Source organism: Lissotriton helveticus, chromosome 2_2 (genome assembly GCF_964261635.1).
Source record: "Lissotriton helveticus chromosome 2_2, aLisHel1.1, whole genome shotgun sequence".
Lineage (NCBI taxonomy): Eukaryota > Metazoa > Chordata > Amphibia > Caudata > Salamandridae > Lissotriton > Lissotriton helveticus.
In genome coordinates, this window is record NC_136060.1 from 272228967 (window position 1) to 272254117 (window position 25151).

Here is a 25151-nt window from a genome sequence, read left to right on the forward strand (position 1 = left end):
CTGGGACATCCGATCACCGAGGGGTCTTGGGGTTACTGCTGCCAACAAACCAAACGCATCACCGCTAGCAGAAGGTTTCAAATTATTCATTTTAAATTCCTTCATAAAATGTACCATTCCCCGGTCAGGCTACACAGACTTCAACTCCGGGAGAGCGACAGATGTGACTTCTGACAAGAGGGAGCGGGTTTCCTACACCTGGCGTGGGAATGTAGGACCATAGCACAATATTGGACTGAGGTGGGGAACGCTGGGGGGAAATGATTGCGATGCCAGAACACCAGGGTCGCGTTAAAACATTTCTCGCAATAGGCTTTCTCATGGCTAAACGCAGGATTGGCTGTGGATGGGGGAGGAGCAGTGCCCCCGAATTCAAGGACTGGTTGAAGGATCTCACTTATTGCCAGGAGCAAAACCAATATTTAATCTGAGTTGCTACACCTCCCCCCCCCGTTCATGTCCCCGTGACATTTGGGACCTACTCACTAGTTATTTGCTTAGAGTAAATTCAAAAGACACGATAGCTGAGAACGCATCATCGCAAACTGCACATCACACTGAGAATGATAGGCCACAGGATCAGTAGGTTGACCATGGCTGCGATTGTTGAAACGATTAGTCCATTTCTCACGCCCATAAACCATGTTCTATGCTGCACCCTGTGTAGTTATATTATAACACTGTACTGTGATGCTGTAAATATGGACTGTTACTGTAATGTCTACTACACCTTGTAATGGTGATATTGTCATAATGCCAATAAAAAAAAATAAAAAATAAAAAATATATATATATATACATATATATCCAACCCTTAACTTTTCGAGTGAAGAAAAGACTGTCCAGGCCACTTATGAAATTGAAAGCGTCTTTACTAAGAACGGCTTAAGCTTCACTCGGAAAGTTAAGGGTTGGATGTATAGGGATTCGCTATCCCGTCCGAGGCCCACCCCTGGAAGCGGCAGGGATCCACAGCGGTTTTCTGGTTGAATATATATATATATATATATTCACTGAAAAAAACATAGGTTATAGACCATATATAGTTAGGAATTAGCATTTACAAAACCTTGAAAATTCACTGAAAAAACCATAGGTTATAGACCATATATAGTTAGGAATTAGCATTTACAAAACCTTATTTTACTCACACAAAACCATTGAAATTCCATATATAGTTAGTTGCACTAACTATATATCGCGCACCCGCAATCCACTGCTGATGATGTCACATATTACATCATTCATGACATGGTCAGTGACATCACTGATGACATCACTGATGACATCTCAAATGACATCACTGATGACATCTCACTTGACATCAATGATCACATCACTGATGATATCATTCATGTGATAATACAATGCATCTCCTCACACTCTAATATAACCTCTATTACACCCAGTGTTAAATAGAGAGTATAATTTTTGAAACCATTGACACACCAATACTAGTTACTACATACGCACTCACTGATTCCTATGTCTACACACACATTCACTCATACAATCATTCATACATACAATCACTCATCTTTACAACACTATCATATGCACTCATACACCTATACAGACACTCACACTCTGCCACTCATCCATGGAGTTACTCACACACCTAGTCAGTCCTGAAAAGAATCAATCACACTTCCATTTTCTCATCTATACAGTTAAACACAGAACACCTTACATTTTTGAAACATATACTAACACATACTTACTCTCTTATAGAATCACTGATACAAGTACACATTGATCTGCACAGAGTCACACACCTCCCAGCCAGCCATACACACACTCAGTCTCCCATACAAATACTTGTGCAACCAATCAATAACCCATATAGCTACTTATATAGCTACTGATCAACACATGCAGCAGCTTGCACAACAACAGACATACTGATGCACACTTTCAGACAGTTTAGTCACTAACCCGTGCATTCAGTAAGACGCATTTAATCACTCACTCATACAGTCAATCACGCACCTACTAAAACCTTCATTCAGACACTTATACATCCACTCATTCTTCAATATGTAAAACATATTTAAACTTTACAGAAACACATAATCACTGGATGTTGTCATCAGTGATGTCATCAGTGATGTCACTGACCATGTCATGAATGATGTAATATGTGACATCATCAGCAGTGGATTGCGGGTGCACGATATATAGTTAGTGCAACTAACTATATATGGAATTTCAATGGTTTTGTGTGAGTAAAATAAGGTTTTGTAAATGCTAATTCCTAACTATATATGGTCTATAACCTATGGTTTTTTCAGTGAATTTTCAAGGTTTTGTAAATGCTAATTCCTAACTATATATGGTCTATAACCTATGGTTTTTTCAGTGAATTTCATTGGTTTTTTAACAGCTAATATCTGTAGCTGTAAAATGTATTCTTCTTTAAATCCAAAAATATATTTTATATGTTTATGAATAATTTTTTTTTTAAATATTTTTTTTTCTTCGTTCCCGCTTCGCGAATCGGGAAGCTTCCCGTTAGCTGACCTTGATGCCGCGAAATAGACCGCGAGCCGGTAAACGTTTCTTTACCGCAACTGCCGCGTTACAAAACAACATCGTGACGCCTCCCGTCCGCATGACGTTTCACGTTGTCGCGTGATACGTCATATGACGTGCTACGTTAGCGAACTGGTACGTGAACCGAGTCGCAAAGCGCAGGTTTCTGGAAGCAAACCGGGAGGCCCTGCAAAGCGCTTAACGTAAACACAGCAGGTCATGTGACTTGGTAATAACACTTTTCATTGGTTCATTTCACTTTTGGTTTCCTAATGATGTAAGACTAGGTCATATAATCTAAAATGAACACTTTTCATTGGTTGAGAACTCTTGTTTTTCCCAAATGATGAAAATCCCTCCTTCTTTCCTCACTCTGACTTTCATCATTGTGAGAGAAAGACCCTTTGTGATCACTGAGCAATGGCTTCTTTAGTAGCTTCAGCTGGTGCTTCCCCACCACCTCCACCACATCCAAGGAAGAGTGGACCACCTGCTCAAGTTATAATTCAACAATAAGAGGAAGAAGAGGAACAGGACGACGAGCACGAAGAGAGGCAGTTTTTGCCTGAGGAGCCCAGGACGTCTCACCGGAAAGAAAACTTAATTTGGCAATTTTTTTAAATTCCCAAAGGTGAGAAAAAAGTAAATGCAAGATACGTAACTTGCCTTATATGTCAAGATAGACTGTCCAGAGGAACCGAGAAAAAATACAGTTTCGGAAACTGCACAATGCATCGCCATATGACTAGGTGGCATCCTAACAACTACAGTGCTGCACAGTTTCGGAACGACCTAGATAATCTCCCTATTATGGCCGGAAGATCTGTTGTACCGGAAGTAACGGGACCAGAGGGCAGGGAGATGGTGCCAAATATACAAATGAGATTTGGTGAAGTAAAACACATCTGCGTATTTTGCGATGGATTCATTTGCTACGGAGAAAGAAGCATCACTCTGATCAACAGAGCTATTGACTATCATATGCAAGTTTGTACGAAACGCCCAAAATAATAAATACTTTTTTTTGTTTTGTTGCTCCTGTTGAGCCCTTTACAATGAATCGTTTTCATTGCCCCCTCCAAGAAAAACCCAAAAAAATATAAAACTGTTCAGAAAAATTCAAAAAAAGTAAAAAAATGTTCCGAAAAATAATAAAAAAAATATAAAACAACAAAAACAATAAAAAAAAAAGTTCTTTTCAGAACTACCTCCCCGTTATTAAAAAATTGGTACAATATTTGGAACTGTGCCAACCTCTATTTCTCTTAGTTCGCTTCCCAGTTCGCTCGCCGGTACGCGAACCGGAAGCGAACCAAAAACAGTAAGTATAAGGGAAGGAAACAGACACTTATGTTAAAAGAAAGACAGCTATAGGGGAGTAAACTAGAGATACTATTACCCGTAATCCACTGCTGATGATGTCACATATTACATCATTCATGACATGCTCAGTGACATCATCAGCAGAGGATTGCGGGTTTTTTGGCAACGTGCCTTATCCACGGTTTAATAACGCTGCCTTTTGCTTTATATAAGTTTTCAAATTGTATGAAATATATACCAATAGGTCGTTATGAACCTTTAGGTAGTGCTTTTCTTCATGAGGTCTGGTCGCTTCCATACACATACAGATGTTTCAAAGATGATCAAGAAGTTTATCTGAATGGAGAGGAATGCACTGAGACGCCAGATCATTCACTAATGTGTAGGCACATACAGTTACACGGTTCATGCAACAAACACCGACCAAATATGGCTTGCGTGTTGCAAGGCACGCCAGTTCCTGCTATCATCCCCACGTTCAAGTTGTTGGAAAATGGTAGTTATTTGATGCTCAATAATGAAGATTGATCTGGGTTAATTAAAAGTATTCCTTTTATCGTAACAGTAAGTGAACGGGTTATTTGCTGCAGAAATGTTCTATTTCCTCCCACACATGAACATAGGGAGTTTTCAATCTCGCCACAAATACCAACCTTGGGAGCAGATTTCAACGGCATGGCAAGAATAAGAGCTCTTTTGTCTCAGAGAGAGGTGGCCTTGAGTTCGGCCCGTGAAACTTTCGTGCTTCACATAGCGAACACCCGTACAGAGGTGCAGACCCTTTTCAATTCAGATTTGCCTTTCCATTTCAGCAAGATGGTTCGGACTATCTCTAACGCATCCTCCACAAAGGCCCTGGCGCACTTTTTTAAAGTTGTTACCAGTGGTCTTGTGACTTCATTTGAGAAAATCTTTCGAGTCATCCCTACTTTCTTTCATTGTATTTTTTCCACTCTGCTTCGTGGATTGCCATTTTTACTTGCATTACCAGCGGACGCTCTTGTGCTTTTTTACATTTTTAAATATGGATGTCCCTCCTATGCAACCTCCCGCCCTGCAGCTGCTGACACTGTTCCGCAATCGCATGCTAGAATATTATGGCACAATGCCGTTGGCGATATTAAGCACGGCATATGGATTATCTTTTCGATTCTCCTACTTCACCTGTGTCCAGCCTGTATTTCACTGCCTGACCTGTGATTTCGATTGGGCCATTGATTTGTGTCTCTGCGGACCGGTTTCTCCTGACGTCGACTTTAATCAGCTGATGACTCCTATCATTACTCACGAGTTGGTTTGTCCTGGCGAAAGGATTATGGCTGTGGCATTGATGCATGGACTAATTGGTCCCTGGAATTTACTGGCGGCAACACAGTCTTTCTTGGAACAGAGCTTTCTTGAAAACCCACCGAGCTGTCCTCTGATGGTGATAGAGGATCCGGTGCTGGGAGAGCACGTATGTTCTTTTCCGCTTTTAAATTGGATGGCTGAACTGTTTTCGGATGAAGACGGTGACTTCCTATTGGAGGCTGTTGCAGCTTATTTTGCATACACAGTTATGTCATAGACCTTTTTCATGTTTGATATGCTGAGTACTAGCATTTCATTGACAATTCATTGACTTATTTGTCAAGTTTTTATTATTTACCTTGCCTATTGGCTTAAGACTCGATAAAGTACTTGGCTGTTTTATTTTTCTTTAGCATTAAATTTTCCTAGTTTTTAATGCTTTACCTTGCGGACCGTCCACATATAAACTTGCAATCTGCTCTCATGAGATGGCACTTCTATTATCTTATTCAGTTCGTTTCTGGATCATGGGGAGGTGTCATCTACGTCCTGGATATCTTTACACCGTGTTAAGTTAGCATGGGCTCATTACCGGTTTAAACGCCATTTTTCCTTTTTTGCAACTTCTGCACACGACACTTAGTTGTTGCTTTAGCTTTCAACCTAGTAGTTCATCGTGGTTTACATGAGAATAATATGTTATTGCTCTACTATCTGCTTTGCTTGTTAAACTATATCTGTACAGCGAGTGCTAAAGTTTCAAGAACAACACGATACAGAATTGTTATGAGGTCTGATCTCCACGACTACATACTCATAACATAAGTGCAACTTCTGACAATTCTGGGCATGAGGCGGGTTTTATATTGCTTTGCCGAACACACATACACAACACTTGATGCGGTTCACATGAAGAGAGAGCTGGTGTATGCTGATGTGATTCCTTCAAATGTAAGACACTAAAGTATGGGCACGCCCTAAACCAACACAAAGAGACATTCTTAGCAAATAATATAATATGTGTATTAGGGAGGGTGAGATATAAGCAGCCGCGGGCCGTGGAGGGAGTTACGGTGAGGCAGGGAGGCGGGGAGGGGGAGAAGCAGGGTGGAGCCCTCTCCACCCTGCCCCTCCCCCTCCCCGCCTCCCTGCCCCACCGTAACTCCCTCCACGGCCCGCGGCTGCTTATAAGTGTTGCTAACTCTTATTCATTTACAGCATGTTAACATACTGTCACCATTCGCTTTTTATGTACTAGTAACTATGCTGGTAATTTTGCTACTGATAATATGTGTACTTGTATTATCTAAGATACTACGCCTGAGAAGACGGCATTAGTAAATAAACATTTCAAATACACATGTGTTCTTCTTAACTCCATGTTCTGGTTTCTAAGAAATATATAACGACCGACTGTTCATGAGTTCCACGTATCCTGAGGTACTATAAGTTCATATTCTGGATTGTCTAAACATTGAGAGTTTGTTATATCCAATGTGACACTGTACCTAGCTTGCTAAGGGGTTTTTGATTACTAAGGTGAGTTTTGGGACACCCTAATTCGCCGAGGTTCCAATCCTCTGTCCACAGTTCTGTTTGAGAACAGAAACCCTGCGACAGGGGCACCCCCGACCCTTGCTGGAGCTTCATCACACTTGCGATACAACTCCAGCAATGCGCCACCTTTACGGCACAGATACATCACGCATCTGTGCTGTTTTTGCCCCATGATGCGCCGCATTGTAAATGCAGCACACCATAGGTGACGGAACAGCGGCACAGAATGACTAACACATCCCTGGTGATGCGCCAGTCATCATAAATCTATCCCTATGCTTCTTATCTTGTTAGAGATGAACCGCCATATGTATCATCAAAGTTTTTTGCATTTCCTAAATAGCGAACTTTAAGGAATAAATACCGATTCTTTACCATTCCTAGTTTGCGATGAGCTATTTGCTAATTACAAATTACCCATTCATTTCCTTCATTTCCATAGGACGGTTGGACTCACTTTTAGCTCGAACGGCTGAATGGATTTGCACGAAACTTGGCAAAATTGTAGGGACTGGTAGCCCGATGTGCCTTTGCTATGTCTCAAGATATATGCTCCAGTGGTTTTTACGAAAATTAACTTTGAAAAATATATATTGGGCTACATTGGCCTATATATATGTTGGAACCCAAATGTAGCCCAATGTAGCCCAATGAAGCCCAATGAAGCCCAATGTAGCCCAATGTAGCCCAAAGATGGCCGCCAGAGACGAAAAAAAACAAATGTAGCCCAAATATCAGCCAGATGTAGCCCAACTATAGCCCAGTGACAGAATGACCAATCAGCGTCGCAAACCTCCGTTACGCGAAGCGGAGCGCTGTTACAGATATATATCTTTTTTTGAACGTTAATTTCTCAAAATCCACTGGAGCACATATATTGAGACCTAGCAAAGGCACATCGGGCTACCAGTCCCTAATATTTTACCAAGTTTCGTGCAAATCCATTCAGCCGTTCGATTATTATTATTTTTTTTTTTTTTGCCCCGCGGGGCCCTTTTAAAACCTCCACATCAAACCTAGGGGGTCAGCGAGGATCTACTATTCCCCCTTATGGTCATTTGCCCCTTCGCTTTCGCCTCCTCTTGTCTCTCGATCCTACCGAGAGACAAGATGGCGGCCGCTACGGACTGTTTGGAATGTTGACAGACGCCGGAGAACCAATCAGCTTCGCTTCACAAAGCTCCGTTGCGCGAAAAGTACGCGTCCTGGAGCGCTGCCCGGTCCGCTGTTACAGATATATATCTTTTTTTAAACGTTAATTTCTCAAAATCCACTGTAGCACATATATTGAGACCTACAAAAGGCACATCGGGCTACCAGTCCCTACAATTTTGCCAAGTTTCATGCAAATCCATTCAGCCGTTCGGGCTAAAAGTGAGGCCAACCGCCCTATGGAAAACTCAATGTTAAAAACACGTTTTGGGACCCCCCTTTTTTCTCGGCCCCCCCTTGACGAACCCCCCCCAAATTTTCAAGGGCTGCTCAGAAACAAAATGTGCCATTTTCCTGAAAATTTCAGCCAATTCCGTCCACAAACGCCAAAGTTATTAGACATAGAATTTTCAAAAATCCCATAGAGAAAAAATCCTAACTATATATACCTACTGGCGACCGCCAGTAGGTAATATATATATATATATATATATATATATATATATATATATATATATATATATATATATATATATATATATATATATATATTCACTGAAAAAACCATAGGTTATAGACCATATATAGTTAGGAATTAGCATTTAGAAAACCTTATTTTACTCACACAAAACCATTGAAATTCCATATATAGTTAGTTGCACTAACTATATATCGCGCACCCGCAATCCACTGCTGATGATGTCACATATTACATCATTCATGACATGGTCAGTGACATCACTGATGACATCACTGATGACATCTCAAATGACATCACTGATGACATCATCTAGTGTCTGTGTGTTTTTGTAAAGTTTAAATACGTTTTACATATTGAAGAATGACTGGATGTATGGAAGACTGAGTATGTGTGTGGCTGGCTGGGAGGTGTGTGACTCTGTGCATATCAATGTGTACTTGTATCAGTGATTGTATAAGAGAGTAAGTATGTGTTAGTATATGTGTGAAAAGTATGGTGTTCTGTGTTTAACTATAGATGAGGAAATCGAAGTGTGATTGATTCTTCACAGGACTGACTAGGTGTATGAGTGCATATGATAGTGTTCTAATAATAACTGACTGTATGTATGAGTAATTGTATGGGTGAATGAGTGAATGTGTGTGTAGACGTACGAATCAGTGAGTGCGTATGTAGTAACTGGTATTGGTGTGTCATGATGTCATCAGTGATGTCATTTGAGATGTCATCAGTGATGTCATTTCAGATGTCATTAGTGATGTCATCAGTGATGTCACTGAAGTATGGTGTTCTGTGTTTAACTGTATAGATGAAGAAATGGAAGTGTGATTGATTCTTTACAGGACTGACTTGGTGTGTGAGTAACTCCATGGATGAGTGGCAGTGTGTGACTGTCTGCATAGGTGTATGAGTGCATATGATAGTGTTGTAATAATAAGTGACTGTATGTATGAGTTATTGTATGGGTGAATGAGTGAATGTGTGTGTAGACGTAGGAATCAGTGAGTGCGTATGTAGTAACTGGTATTGGTGTGTCATGATGTCATCAGTGATGTCATTTGAGATGTCATCAGTGATGTCATCAGTGATGTCATTTGAGATGTCATCAGTGATGTCATCAGTGATGTCACTGACCATGTCATGAATGATGTAATATGTGACATCATCAGCAATGGATTGCGGGTGCGCGATATATAGTTAGTGCAACTAACTATATATGGAATTTCAATGGTTTTGTGTGAGTAAAATAAGGTTTTCTAAATGCTAATTCCTAACTATATATGGTCTATAACCTATGGTTTTTTCAGTGAATTTTCAAGGTTTTGTAAATGCTAATTCCTAACTATATATGGTCTATAACCTATGGTTTTTTCAGTGAATTTCATTGGTTTTTTAACAGCTAATATCTGTAGCTGTAAAATGTATTCTTCTTTAAATCCAAAAATATATTTTATATGTTTATGAATAATTTTTTTTTTAAATATTTTTTTTTCTTCGTTCCCGCTTCGCGAATCGGGAAGCTTTCCGTTAGCTGACCTTGATGCCGCGAAATAGACCGCGAGCCGGTAAACGTTTCTTTACCGCAAGTGCCGCGTTAGAAAATAACATCGTGACGCCTCCCGTCCGCATGACGTTTCACGTTGTCGCGTGATACGTCATATGACGTGCTACGTTAGCGAACTGGTACGCGAAGCGAGTCGCAAAGCGCAGGTTTCTGGAAGCAAACCGGGAGGCCCTGCAAAGCGCTTAACGTAAACACAGCAAGTCATGTGACTTGGTAATAACACTTTTCATTGGTTCATTTCACTTTTGGTTTCCTAATGATGTAAGACTAGGTCATATAATCTAAAATGAACACTTTTGATTGGTTGAGAACTCTTGTTTTTCCCAAATGATGAAAATCCCTCCTTCTTTCCTCACTCTGACTTTCATCATTGTGAGAGAAAGACCCTTTGTGATCACTGAGCAAAGGCTTCTTTAGTAGCTTCAGCTGGTGCTTCCCCACCACCTCCACCACATCCAAGGAAGAGTGGACCACCTGCTCAAGTTATAATTCAGCAAGAAGAGGAAGAAGAGGAAGACGAGGAAGAGCAGGAAGAGAGGCAGTTTTTGCCTGAGGAACCCAGGACGTCTCACCGGAAAGAAAACTTCATTTGGCAATTTTTTTAAATTCCCAAAGGTCAGAAAAAAGTAAATGCAAGATACGTAACTTGCCTTATATGTCAAGATAGACTGTCCAGAGGAACCGAGAAAAAATACAGTTTCGGAAACTACACAATGCATCGCCATATGACTAGGTGGCATCCTAACAACTACAGTGCTGCACAGTTTCGGAACGACCTAGATAATCTCCCTATTATGGCCAGAAGATCTGTTGTACCGGAAGTAACGGGACCAGAGGGCAGGGAGATGGTGCCAAATATACAAATGAGATTTGGTGAAGTAAAACACATCTGCGTATTTTGCGATGGATTCATTTGCTACGGAGAAAGAAGCATCACTCTGATCAACAGAGCTATTGACTATCATATGCAAGTTTGTACGAAACGCCCAAAATAATAAATACTTTTTTTTTGTTTTGTTGCTCCTGTTGAGCCCTTTACAATGAATCGTTTTCATTGCCCCCTCCAAGAAAAACCCCAAAAAATATAAAACTGTTCAGAAAAATTCAAAAAAAGTAAAAAAATGTTCTGAAAAATAATAAAAAAAATATAAAACAACAAAAACAATAAAAAAAAAGTTCTTTTCAGAACTACCTCCCCGTTATTAAAAAATTGGTACAATATTTGGAACTGTGCCAACCTCTATTTCTCTTAGTTCGCTTCCCAGTTCGCTCGCCGGTACGCGAACCGGAAGCGAACCAAAAACAGTAAGTATAAGGGAAGGAAACAGACACTTATGTTAAAAGAAAGACAGCTATAGGGGAGTAAACTAGAGATACTATTACCCGTAATCCACTGCTGATGATGTCACATATTACATCATTCATGACATGCTCAGTGACATCATCAGCAGAGGATTGCGGGTTTTTTGGCAACGTGCCTTATCCACGGTTTAATAACGCTGCCTTTTGCTTTATATAAGTTTTCAAATTGTATGAAATATATACCAATAGGTCGTTATGAACCTTTAGGTAGTGCTTTTCTTCATGAGGTCTGGTCGCTTCCATACACATACAGATGTTTCAAAGATGATCAAGAAGTTTATCTGAATGGAGAGGAATGCACTGAGACGCCAGATCATTCACTAATGTGTAGGCACATACAGTTACACGGTTCATGCAACAAACACCGACCAAATATGGCTTGCGTGTTGCAAGGCACGCCAGTTCCTGCTATCATCCCCACGTTCAAGTTGTTGGAAAATGGTAGTTATTTGATGCTCAATAATGAAGATTGTTCTGAGTTAATTAAAAGTATTCCTTTTATCGTAACAGTAAGTGAACGGGTTATTTGCTGCAGAAATGTTCTATTTTCTCCCACACATGAACATAGGGAGTTTTCAATCTGGCCACAAATACCAACCTTGGGAGAGATTTCAACGGCATGGCAAGAATAAGAGCTCTTTTGTCTCAGAGAGAGGTGGCCTTGAGTTCGGCCCGTGAAACTTTCGTGCTTCACATAGCGAACACCCGTACAGAGGTGCAGACCCTTTTCAATTCAGATTTGCCTTTCAATTTCAGCAAGATGGTTCGGACTATCTTTAACGCATCCTCCACAAAGACCCTGGCGCACTTTTTTAAAGTTGTTACCAGTGGTCTCGTGACTTCATTTGAGAAAATCTTTGGAGTCATCCCTGCTTTCTTTCATTCTATTTTCTCCACTCTGCTTCGTGGATTGGCATTTTTACTTGCATTACCAGCGGATGCTCTTGTGCTTTTTTACATTTTTAAATATGGATGTCCCTCCTATGCAACCTCCCACCCTGCAGCTGCTGACACTGTTCCGCAATCGCATGCTAGAATATTATGGCACAATGCCGTTGGCGATATTAAGCACAGCATATGGATTATCTTTTCGATTCTCCTACTTCACCTGTGTCCAGCCTGTATTTCACTGCCTGACCTGTGATTTCGATTGGGCCATTGATTTGTGTCTCTGCGGACCGGTTTCTCCTGACGTCGACTTTAATCAGCTGATGACTCCTATCATTACTCACGAGTTGGTTTGTCCTGGCGAAAGGATTATGGCTGTGGCATTGATGCATGGACTAATTGGTCCCTGGAATTTATTGGCGGCAGCACAGTCTTTCTTGGAACAGAGCTTTCTTGAAAACCCACCGAGCTGTCCTCTGATGGTGATAGAGGATCCGGTGCTGGGAGAGCACGTATGTTCTTTTCCGCTTTTAAATTGGATGGCTGAACTGTTTTCGGATGAAGACGGTGACTTCCTATTGGAGGCTGTTGCAGCTTATTTTGCATACACAGTTATGTCATAGACCTTTTTCATGTTTGATATGCTGAGTACTAGCATTTCATTGACAATTCATTGACTTATTTGTCAAGTTTTTATTATTTACCTTGCCTATTGGCTTAAGACTCGATAAAGTACTTGGCTGTTTTCTTTTTCTTTAGCATTAAATTTTCCTAGTTTTTAATGCTTTACCTTGCGGACCGTCCACATATAAACTTGCAATCTGCTCTCATGAGATGGCACTTCTATTATCTTATTCAGTTCGTTTCCGGATCATGGGGAGGTGTCATCTAGGTCCTGGATATCTTTACACCGTGTTAAGTTAGCATGGGCTCATTACCGGTTTAAACGCCATTTTTCCTTTTTTGCAACTTCTGCACACGACACTTAGTTGTTGCTTTAGCTTTCCACCTAGTAGTTCATCGTGGTTTACATGAGAATAATATGTTATTGCTCTACTATCTGCTTTGCTTGTTAAACTATATCTGTACAGCGAGTGCTAAAGTTTCAAGAACAACACGATACAGAATTGTTATGAGGTCTGATCTCCACGACTTCATACTCATAACATAAGTGCAACTTCTGCCAATTCTGGGCATGAGGCGGGTTTTATATTGCTTTGCCGAACACACATACACAACAGTTGATGCGGTTCACATGAAGAGAGAGCTGGTGTATGCTGATGTGATTCCTTCAAATCTAAGACACTAAAGTATGGGCACTCCCTAAACCAACACAAAGAGACCTTCTTAGCAAATAATATAATATGTGTATTAGGGAGGGTGAGATATAAGCAGCCGCGGGCCGTGGAGGGAGTTACGGTGAGGCAGGGAGGCGGGGAGGGGGAGAAGCAGGGTGGAGCCCTCTCTACCCTGCCCCTCCCCCTCCCCGCCTCCCTGCCCCACCGTAACTCCCTCCACGGCCCGCGGCTGCTTATAAGTGTTGCTAACTCTTATTCATTTACAGCATGTTAACATACTGTCACCATTCGCTTTTTATGTACTAGTAACTATGCTGGTAATTTTGCTACTGATAATATGTGTACTTGTATTCTCCACCCTGCTTCTCCCCCTCCCCGCCTCCCTGCCTCACCGTAACTCCCTCCACGGCCCGCGGCTGCTTATAAGTGTTGCTAACTCTTATTCATTTACAGCATGTTAACATACTATCACCATTCGCTTTTTATGTACTAGTAACTATGCTGGTAATTTTGCTACTGATAATATGTGTACTTGTATTATCTAAGATACTACGCCTGAGAAGACGGCATTAGTAAATAAACATTTCAAATACACATGTGTTCTTCTTAACTCCATGTTCTGGTTTCTAAGAAATATATAACGACCGACTGTTCATGAGTTCCACGTATCCTGAGGTACTATAAGTTCATATTCTGGATTTTCTAAACATTGAGAGTTTGTTATATCCAATGTGACACTGTACCTAGCTTGCTAAGGAGTTTTTGATTACTAACGTGAGTTTTGGGACACCCTAATTCGCCGAGGTTCCAATCCTCTGTCCACAGTTCTGTGTGAGAACAGAAACCCTGCGACAGGGGCACCCCCGACCCTTGCTGGAGCTTCATCACACTTGCGATACAACTCCAGCAATGCGCCACCTTTACGGCACAGATACATCACGCATCTGTGCTGTTTTTGCCCCATGATGCGCCGCATTGTAAATGCAGCACACCATAGGTGACGGAACAGCGGCACAGAATGACTAACACATCCCTGGTGATGCGCCAGTCATCATAAATGTATCCCTATGCTTCTTATCTTGCTAGAGATGAACCGCCATATGTATCATCAAAGTTTTTTGCATTTCCTAAATAGCGAACTTTAAGGAATAAATAGCGATTCTTTACCATTCCTAGTTTGCGATTAGCTATTTGCTAATTACAAATTACCCATTCATTTCCTTCATTTCCATAGGGCGGTTGGACTCACTTTTAGCTCGAACGGCTGAATGGATTTCCACAAAACTTGGCAAAATTGTAGGGACTGGTAGCCCGATGTGCCTTTGCTATGTCTCAAGATATATGCTCCAGTGGTTTTTACGAAAATTAACTTTGAAAAATATATATTGGGCTACATTGGCCTATATAAATGTTGGAGCCCAAATGTAGCCCAATGTAGCCCAATGAAGCCCAATGTAGCCCAATGTAGCCCAAAGATGGCCGCCAGACACACAAAAAAACAAATGTAGCCCAAATATCAGCCAGATGTAGCCCAACTATAGCCCACTGACAGAATGACCAATGAGCTTCGCAAACCTCCGTTACGCGAAGCGGAGCGCTGTTACAGATATATATCTTTTTTTGAACGTTAATTTCTCAAAATCCACTGGAGCACATATATTGAGACCTAGCAAAGGCACATCGGGCTACCAGTCCCTAATATTTTGCCAAGTTTCGTGCAAATCCATTCAGCCGTTCGATTATTATTATTATTATTTTTTTTGCCCCGCGGGGCCCTTTTAAAACCTCCACATCAAACCTAGGGGGTCAGCGAGGATCTACTATGCCCCCTTATGGTTATTTCCCCCTTTGTTTTGGCCTCCTCTTGTCTCTCGATCCCACCGAGAGACAAGATGGCGGCCGCTACGGACTTTTTGGAATGTTGACAGACGCCAGAGAACCAATCAGCTTCGCTTCACAAAGCTCCGTTGCGCGAAAAGTACGCGTCCTGGGGCGCTGCCCGGTCCGCTGTTACAGATATATATCTTTTTTTAAACGTTAATTTCTCAAAATCCACTGGAGCACATATATTGAGACCTACAAAAGGCACATCGGGCTACCAGTCCCTACAATTTTGCCAAGTTTCGTGCAAATCCATTCAGCCGTTCGGGCTAAAAGTGAGGCCAACCGCCCTATGGAAAACTCAATGTTAAAAACACGTTTTGGGACCCCCCTTTTTTCTCGGGCCCCCCTTGACGAACCCCCCCAAATTTTCAAGGGCTGCTCAGAAACAAAATGTGCCATTTTCCTGAAAATTTCAGCCAATTCCGTCCACAAACGCCAAAGTTATTAGACATAGAATTTTCAAAAATCCCATAGAGAAAAAATCCTAACTATATATACCTACTGGCGACCGCCAGTAGGTAATATATATATATATATATATATATATATATATATATATATATATATATATATATATATATATATATATACATATGAATTGTTACACTCTCAAAGGGGAAATGGTTGGGACCCTTCCCCTTCCAAATACCGACTCAGTATGTATTTACCATTCCAAATTACGATTCTGTAACATGTTACTGAGTCTCATTTTGGTATTCATACATATCAAAATGCTTTTTTGCATTTCGAAACCGGCCATTTCTGTGATTCATCCACAAATAAATGTTGTACAGATGGCTGTTAGCATCGTGCTGTCTCTTTTTAACACGTATGCACATCTCGTAGTATATTTAAAAGCACAGTGTGTGATGCCTATCATTTTATTCGAATGTGTAATAAATGCATCATTTCATGTTCACATAGATCCTTAAGGGGATGAAATACACAGCTCACAGCATTCAACAGGATTTGTATATTTATTGCAAACTACCTCCTTAATAGGTGCTCTAATTGCATGTTTTCTGATTCTTTCTTACTCTTTTCACTTTACTCTTTTCACCCAAACAATATTCCAAATCCAACACCGCCCACTGCGTTTTCATAATTTCTGTATTACATAGACCATTTCCAGAGAGACTTGTAATCACATCATAATAGATTTTCATGGATGAGGGAATATTAATAGGAGTTTCCACAATGTAGAAAATGTATGTGTTCTTTTTACATTGCCAAATAGACTATATATATCAAACCTGTCAAAGAGAACATTTCCTGAATGAATATTCTCATGCAGACTTGTATTCAAATTATAGGGAATCACTGTTGAGTGGCTTACCATAATCATTGTATCTAATATGTGATCTTTTGCACAGCTATTGTGGTGTGTCCTGGCCTGTGATTTATTTGTGTATTTTTTTGCATTTATGTCTTATTTTTTGAAACGGTAAATACTATAAGCATATTGTTGCAAGGTGGGAGGCGAGACAGACTTTCCGTCCTAAATTATGCCTACACAATACATTGACACATTAAATGACTGAATACACAGACAATGCGCACTCTATGGTAAGCCGCAACTGAAGTTATGCATTCCTTACTACGGGACAATTATACCAGGCCAACGTCGTTGGTTTGAATTACTTGGTGGTTTGCTCATGTCAAGGTGATTACAGCTGCATTGCATGAGTGGGCCTACCCCTCCTGTGCCTCAGTTGTGGGCTGGCTAGCCTCGCAATCTAAGCTGGACATATGTGCACGTCCCCGTAACGTCTGTGCTGGATCTCTCCCATGACAGCTTGGCCGCCAGAGCTGCTCTACAGTAGAAGCAACTTGACTCCTAACCTAGCAAACAACGCAGCACCTGAAACTGTGCTTCAATAAATCGCTGACTATGGCTGCTCGTGTGTACAAAGTATCACGGAAAATAATATTTTCTAAAACTCTCACGCTGGGAAATCTGAGCAGTGTATATGTAATATGCAATCATAAGTTGTATAGGCAGCTGACGTGCATGCTTCCTCCCCGGGGGAAAATCCCCCATGCACAACCTCTTCAGTTCAGAAATGTGGGTGCATTTCCTTCGCGCCCATCAATGGTGACTGGCAACACCCAAAGTCAAACTGCTACAGGCCCACTTTCAAGAGTTCAGGACTGAGGTGGCACCATTTCTGAGGGCAGGACTCGCAGCTGGCAAAGTCCAGGTGCTGGGTTCTAGATTGTTGGAGTCTGTTCTGTTTCTGAGGCTTTGATCAGGAGGCCATCCAGCTAGGCCTTGGAGTCATTCTGGTGGTCCTGGGTTCAAGATGCAGGTCCAGTCCTTCTCACTCAGGCAAACGTTTTAGCAGCAAAGCAGCACAGAGGTCCTTCTTCTGAATTCTACAGGTCCAGATGTACAATGAACAGTTGGGTCCAAGGGTCCAATATTTATACCTGGTGACCACTTTGAAGGAGGAGAAGGTTCTGGATGATTCCGCACTCCCTCAACCCTGAGTGGTCATGCAACCCCTATCAATCCCTTGGCCATAGCACAAACCCTTTATGAGTGTGTTCAATCAATCATCAATCAGTCATTTGTCAAGCACACTACATACCAGCAAGGGTCTCAAGGTTCTGGGGTGTGGGGGACGCTACTGATCGAACAGCCAGGTCTTGAGTATCCTCCTGAAGGTGAGCGGGTCTTGTGTCTGACGTAGGCTCAGTGGGAGGGTGTTCCATGTCTTGGCGGCGAGGTTGGAGAAGGATCTCCCGCCAGTGGTTGCTCTTCGGATGCGCAGGACGATGGCGAGTAAGAGGTCGGTGGAGCGTAGCTGGCAGTTGGGGATGTAGAAGGAAAGTCGTCTGTTGAGGTAGGCCGGGCCGGTCTTGTGGAGTGCCTTGTGTGTGTGGATGAGGAGCTTGAAGGATATCCTCTTGTTGACGGGGAGCCAGTGCAGGTTTCTCAGGTGGGGGGTGATGTGCCCGTGGCTTGGTATGTAGAGGATCAGTCGAGCGAGGCGTTTTGAATGCGTTGTAGTCATTTGATGAGCTTGGTCGGGGCTCCCGCGTAGAGGGCTTTTCTGTAGTCGAGTCTGCTGCTGATGAGAGCCTGGGTGACTGTCTTTCTTGTATCTGTCGGGATCCATCTGTAGATCTTGCGGAGCATGCGGAGGGTGTTGAAGCAGGAGGAGGAGACGGTGTTGACTTGCTTGGTCATTGAGAGTGTTGAGTCAAGGATGATTCCCAGGTTGCATGCGTGGTCGGTGGGTGTCGGGCTGCCCCCAGTGCCGTCGGCCACCAGGAGTCAACCCATGCTGAAGGGTTGGAGCCGAGGATGAGGACCTCCGTCTTGTCTGAGTTCAGCTTCAGAAGGCTGATCTTCATCCAGTCGGCGACGGCCTTCATTCTTTCGTGGAGGTTGGCTTTGGCGGTGATGGGGCCCTTGGTGAGGGAGAGGATCAGTTGAGTGTTGTCTGCGTGGAGATTATGTTGAGGTTGTGCTGTCGGGTGACGTCTGCGAGCGGGGCCATGTAAATGTTGAACAGGGTCGGGCTGAGGGAGGATCCCTGGGGTACGCCGCAAATATTCTCGGAGGTTGCAGATCGGAATGGGGAGAGGCGGACGCTCTGGGTTCTGCCGAGAGGAAGGAGGTGGTCCATTCCAGAGCCTTGTCTCGGATCCCTGTGGCGTGGAGGCGTGCGCGTAGTGTGCGTTGGCAGACGGTGTTGAAGGCAGCGGAGAGGTCTAGGAGGATGAGTGCTGTGGTCTCACCGTTGTGCAGCAGGGTTCTGATGTCGTCGGTGGCGGCGATGAGGCAGTCTCGGTGCTGTGGTTGCTGCGGAACCCTGACTGGGATGGGTCAAGGATTCTGTTTTCTTCGAGGTATCGGGTTAGCTGTCTGTTGAGGATCTTCTCGATGATCTTGGCTGGCAACGGGAGCAGAGAGGTGGGCCGGAAGTTCTTGAGGTTTCTTGGGTCTGCCTTGGGTTTTTTGAGTAGGGCGTTGATCTCGGCGTGTTTCCAGCTCTCTGGGAAGGTCGCGGTCTTGAGGGAGAGGTTGATGACCTTGCGCAAGTGGGGTGCCATGGAGCTGCTTGCCTTGTTGAAGACGTGGTGCGGGAATGGGCCTGATGGAGAGCCAGAGTGGATGTGCTCATGGTCTTGATGGTGTCATCGGTGCTCGAGCTGGCTCAGGCTAGCAGGGGGTCGTGGTCGATGATGTGCGGAGAGTCTGTTGTGTTGCTGTCTTTTGGGGCTGTCTGGGTGTTGAAGCTGTTGTGGATGTCTGCTATTTTGCGGTGGAAGAAAGTGGTGAGGGAGTCGCACAGGGCTTGCAACGGCGGTATGTTGTTAGTGTTGGAGCTGGCGTTAGAGAGTTCCTTCTCGATGTTGAAGAGCTCCTTGCTATTGTGTGCATTGTTGTCGAGTCGGTCTTTGAAGGAGGTCCTCTGGGCAGCCCTGATGAGGTGGTGGTGGTTGCAGATGGCGTCCTTGTGTGCTGCGTGGCTGTCCGGGGTCTGTTCACTGTGCCATTTCTTCTCTAGTTTCCGGCAAGCTTGCATGGAGGCTAGGAGTTCTGGGGTGAACCAGCTGGCCCTCTTTCTGGTGTCTCTGTGGAGGGGGGTTCTTCAGCAGGGTGAGGGTGTTGGCGCAGTTCTCGATCCAGCGTCTGAGGCTGTGGGCAGCGTCGTCGGTGTTGGAGGGTACTGTGGGCTGAGGGCGAGGTTTGCATGTAGTTGGTCTTCGGGGATTTTGCTCCAGCAGGGGCGGGTGCGGTGGTGTGTGGTGGGTTCCTGGAAGATGAAGTGGATGCAGCGGTGGTTGGTCCAGAGGAGTTTGGTGGTGTGCTTGAAGGAGACGTGCGTGCTAGAGTAGAAGACGGGGTAAAGCGTGTGGCCGGCAGAGTGGGTGGGCGTTGTGACGAGTTGTCTCAGTCCGAGGTTGGCGAGGTTATCAATCAGGGTTGTGGAGTTGCTGTCGTTGTTGTTCTCAAGGTGAAAGTTCAGACTCGACCTCTGTGATGTGAATGGTGGTAAGTGAGAATTCCACCCCCTTGGTAAGTCAGAGTGCCCCATCCTGACAGTAACTATATTCCCTTTGCCACTTCCAGGAGCCAGCTGCACTTACGTCATGTGACCCAGGGACTGGCTGCAGGCACCAAATGGTTAGGACAAGAAAATACAAACTTTCTAAAAGTGTCATTTTCAGAATTGTGACTTAAAATCCAAATTTACCACTAAATAGGTCTTTTAATGGCAATTCTTTAGACACAAAACTCAATATGTTTACCTGGTCCCAATTGAAATGATTACTTATTAAATGTAATAAAGAAATTCAAATGTTATCCCGCGGGAGATGTGGGCCTTGCAGTTGTGAAAAGCAAATGTAACAGTATATGTAAAACTTAAAAGTACATGCCCAACTTTTAAATACTCTGTACCGTCCCTTATGGGATATTTAGGGCCCACCCTAAGGGTGGCTTACATGTATTAAAACTGTAGCCTTAGGCCTGGCAAAAGGGTTATTTTGCCTGGTCAAAATGACAGCTTAAAACTGCACATTAAGGCTGTAATGGCAGGCCTGAGATACGTTTTACAAGGCTACTTAAGTGGTTGGCAAAAATAATGCTGCAGGATCACTAGTAGCATTTAATTTACAGGCACTGAGTACATGGGATACCATTTTACTAGGGACTTACAAGTAAATTAAATGTGCCAAATGGGTACGAAACAATTCTACCATGTTTAGGGAGAGAGAGCACAAGTAGGTTAGCACTGGCTAGCAGTGGCAAAGTTCACAGAATCCTGAGGCCAACAAAAACAAAATCATCAAAAATAGAAGAGGTGCAGGCAAAAAGTTTGGGGGATGACCACCCTAAGTCTGACAGGTCTAGCACATTTCCTTCCCAATTGAATGTCATGTCCTGAGGCATCTGTTCACACAATGAATTTAGTTAAATGCCTTCTGACAGGGCTCTGTCCAGATCATCCTCTTGAGCTGCTTCTTCAAAGTGATCTCAGTCAAGGGGGAAACATTGGTACCTTATCCCTTGACAAAACTTCCTGCAATACCCAGTGAGACCGAGGAATGTCCTCACATCTATCTGAATTTCCGGGGGTCTCCCAGGCTATAATGGTTTCTACTTGGCCTGGAGGAGCTGTACCTTATCCCTGCCCATCTGGTGTCCTAAGTATACTACTGAACCCTCCCCTATTTGGCACTTTCTGCCTTAGTAGTCAGCCCCCCTGCTGCAGAGCCTGAAGCAGCTCCTACAGGTGAAGCAGGTGGTCCTTCCAGCTGCTACTAAAGACAGATATGTCATCCAGGTAAGCTGCACTAAAGGTAGCCATCCCAGCCAGTACCTGATTCATCAACCACTGGAAGGTGGGAGGGCATCTCTTTAAACTGCAAGTGGCCCTCTGAAGGGGAAACGCCTGACCTCTCCTTTGCCCCCTCAGTTAGGGCGATCTGTCAGTACCCTGATGGTAGGTCAGAAGTGCTGAGGAACTTCGCAGCCCCTACTGGTCAATGAGCTCATTAGCTCAGGGATGGGATGAACATTAGTTTTCATGACTGAGTTGAGCCTGCTGTAGTCCACACAGAATCAGAGGTTTGGGGTGACACGGGGTGGACAGACTTGGGGATCAGAACTACTGTGCTGGAAGAGGGACGGCTGGAGTGCTCAATCACTCCTAACCCCAGCATCTTGGAGGCCTATTCGTTGATAGTCACCCTTAACTTGAATTACAGTATGTAGCTTTTGTTCTTAACAGGGAGACTGTCAGCAATGTCAATGTCATGGATACACAAGTAAGTGCAGGGGTGAGGGAGAACAAAAAAGCAAACTGCCCCAACAACTGGCAGCAGTCCCCCATCTGCTCTGGGGTCAGGGTAGGAGAGACGTTCACACCTTCCACTGACTCAACTTTGTCCATGGATGACAGGAGTTCAGAAAGAGTTCACTCTCCTTCTCTACTCTATCATCCATCACCAACATAATGGTGATCTCAGACCTCGCATAGAGGGCTTTGAGGTGATTGAGGAGGAGGACCCTTGGTGGTTTCTGGTGTATTAAGGATAACTAGGTAGGTGGCTTCCCCCTTCCTCACAATCACCTCTTAGGGCCCTGTCCAATGATCTTAGAGGGCCTTGGGTTCCACTGGCTCCATCACCCACACCTTGTGGCCAGGATAAAATTCGACCAGAGTGACCTTTTTGTCATACCACTGTTTCATTACCTCTACCTCCTGGATATCCTCGAAGTTATTGGAAGCCTTCTTCCAGAACTTTTGTATTTGCTTGCAGAGGGCTACCATGTAGCTAACCACATCTTGAGGGTTTTTTTGGGGGCTTGTTCCCACACCCCCTTCACCAAATGGAGAGGTGCCCTCACTGGGTGAACATAGAGGAGTTCAAAAAGGCTAAACCATGCTTCCTTCTGTGGTACCGCCCTGTAAGCAAAGAGAAGGCATGGCAAACGGACATCCCATTTTCGCCTCATGGACACAAGAAGGTCCATAATCATGCCTTTAAGTGTTTTGTTGAATCTTTCAACAAGCCCAATTAGTCTGGGGATAGTAGGGCAATGAGAACTTTTAGGTTAACCCACAGTTCATCCACATGGAGATCAAGAACACAGTTGTGTTTGTCAAACACCACTTCTTTAGGGAAACTCACTGTGTAAAGATTCACATAAGAGCCCTAGCCACTGCCGGTGCAGTTAAAGTCCTGTGAGGGATCGCCTCTGGGTACCGGGGTCCACTAAAATCAGGATAAACCTGTTTTCTGGTGCACTTTTGGGTTCAGGGACCCAACAATATCATGCCTACCCTCTCTAAAGGGGTGCCAACGATAGCCATAGTATTCAGGGGAGCATTCAACTTCTTCCCTGTCTTCCGATTGTCCTGCCAGGAGTATCTCATGAGCCAGACCCAGTAGAAAGGATCCTTTAATAAGGGGGGACCTCCAGCACGAGTGCTACCTCATGCTCAGGCACTTTAGGCTTGCTGTAAAGGAGGTTGGTCTCCCAGTAAATAAGGTGATCTCCAGAGGTGTCACCAGCTACCTGTGCAACTCCTTCCTGGAGAGACCATCCTCAACTTGACATCCAGCAAGCTCAGGCAAGTCTCCTAGGGAGGCAAAGTCTTCCCCTACCTGCTCCGGGAAGCCTCCACTGTCACCCCATCCACTGGTATAACAGGAGCTTGAGGGGCTGGCTCCTACTTCCTCTTGCCCTTCCCCTTCTATGCAGCTGCCTGATCTATTCTTTCAGGATCCAGGCTCTTTTGACTCTTCTCCGGGGCAACCATCAACCGAGCTGTAATGCAGGCCACCCAGGCAACCCCAACATTTCCAGGTATGGCCTTAGCTCCACTTCCTTCCAGTCAGTGTGCTCCAAGTCCTTCCCTAGCAAATAATCCAGAGATATAGTTGGGCTCACTGCTACCTTCAGAGAACCTGAGACCCCCCGCTACTTGAAAGAAACAGAGTCACAAGGTAGTTGGATTGTCTGCTACTACATTATGGTGAAATGTATTGGGCATCACCTGCACTGTGGACACTTGATGATACCTAACAGTAGTCATACTGACTTCTGTGTCTCTAGGAGTCTCCACCCTCTGTCCATTGATGGTGACCCACTGCATATACTTTGAAGTATTGGAAGGCATATGGGCTTAGGGCACCATCTCCCTGTTACCCAGGAACACTAAGGCAACCTCAGCTGTACCCATCCCACTGATTGGTACCATCTCCTTTCCAAGCCGTATAATGGTCAACCCCTGGGACTGTCCGCCACTGGGGGGATGTGCCCTCTTAGGACAAATGGCATCTTTCTTGTTGTGCCCATTCTGGTAACACTCATAGCACCATCTCCCTGTCACTGGGGGGCACTAAGGAAATATCAGCTGCTCCCCCACACTGACTGGGAGCATCCTCCCCCAAGCGCTACAATGGACAACCCATGAAACTGCCCATCACTGGGGTGCTGTGCCCTCTTAGGACACTTGGCACTGATACTTGCAGCACACAGTACTTTCGAACAAATTTACCAGTGTTGTTATCTACAAAACCTTTCTTCTGGTGTCCAGATTGGGAACGGGACACTTTCCACTGTAACTAATAAGGGTACTTTGTGAGAACTCTTTCTTGTTTGTATCTCCCCTGACTCCTGACTCCTGACCACCTTTTAGGAGTCTCTCCCAGATGCCTTTTTGGATTCTGTGGTACTGACCCAGAGATCACCTCCTCAGCAAGTTTCCTAGGATCAGTCGCCTTGCTATTCACTATTAGGCACATGCATCAAACCCTTTTGCGATTGCAAACGGAGCGAATCACAAAAATCGTCCGTTTGCGATCGCACAATTAGCTTTTGCGATGCATCAAGGGTCAAGGCCCTCGCAATTTGAGAATTCGCAATTAATTGCGAGTTCTCAAATTGCGATTGCATTTAAGGAATTGCATTTTGCGATTCCTTAAATGCAATGCATTAAAGTTAAAAAATCTGTAATTTCGTAAATAGGGGGAGCAAATTACCATGAAGTTGAACTTCGTGGTTATTTGCAAAAACTTTGAAAAATGCACTTTTGTGCATTTTTCAAAGTTTCATGTTGCGCACAAAATTTCATGTTGCGCACACACATGCCCTTAGGGCATGTGTGTGCGCAACATATGTGCACAGATCAATTTCAGGGGGTGCAACAGGGTGTCCTTTTGACACCCTGGCAACCTTGAAATTGCATTCTCAATTGGCAATTCTCTAATTGAGAATCACAAATTGAGAATGTCTTCCCCTGGGGAGGTATTCCTTAATCGCAATTTGCGAGTCGCAATTAAGTATTGTTTA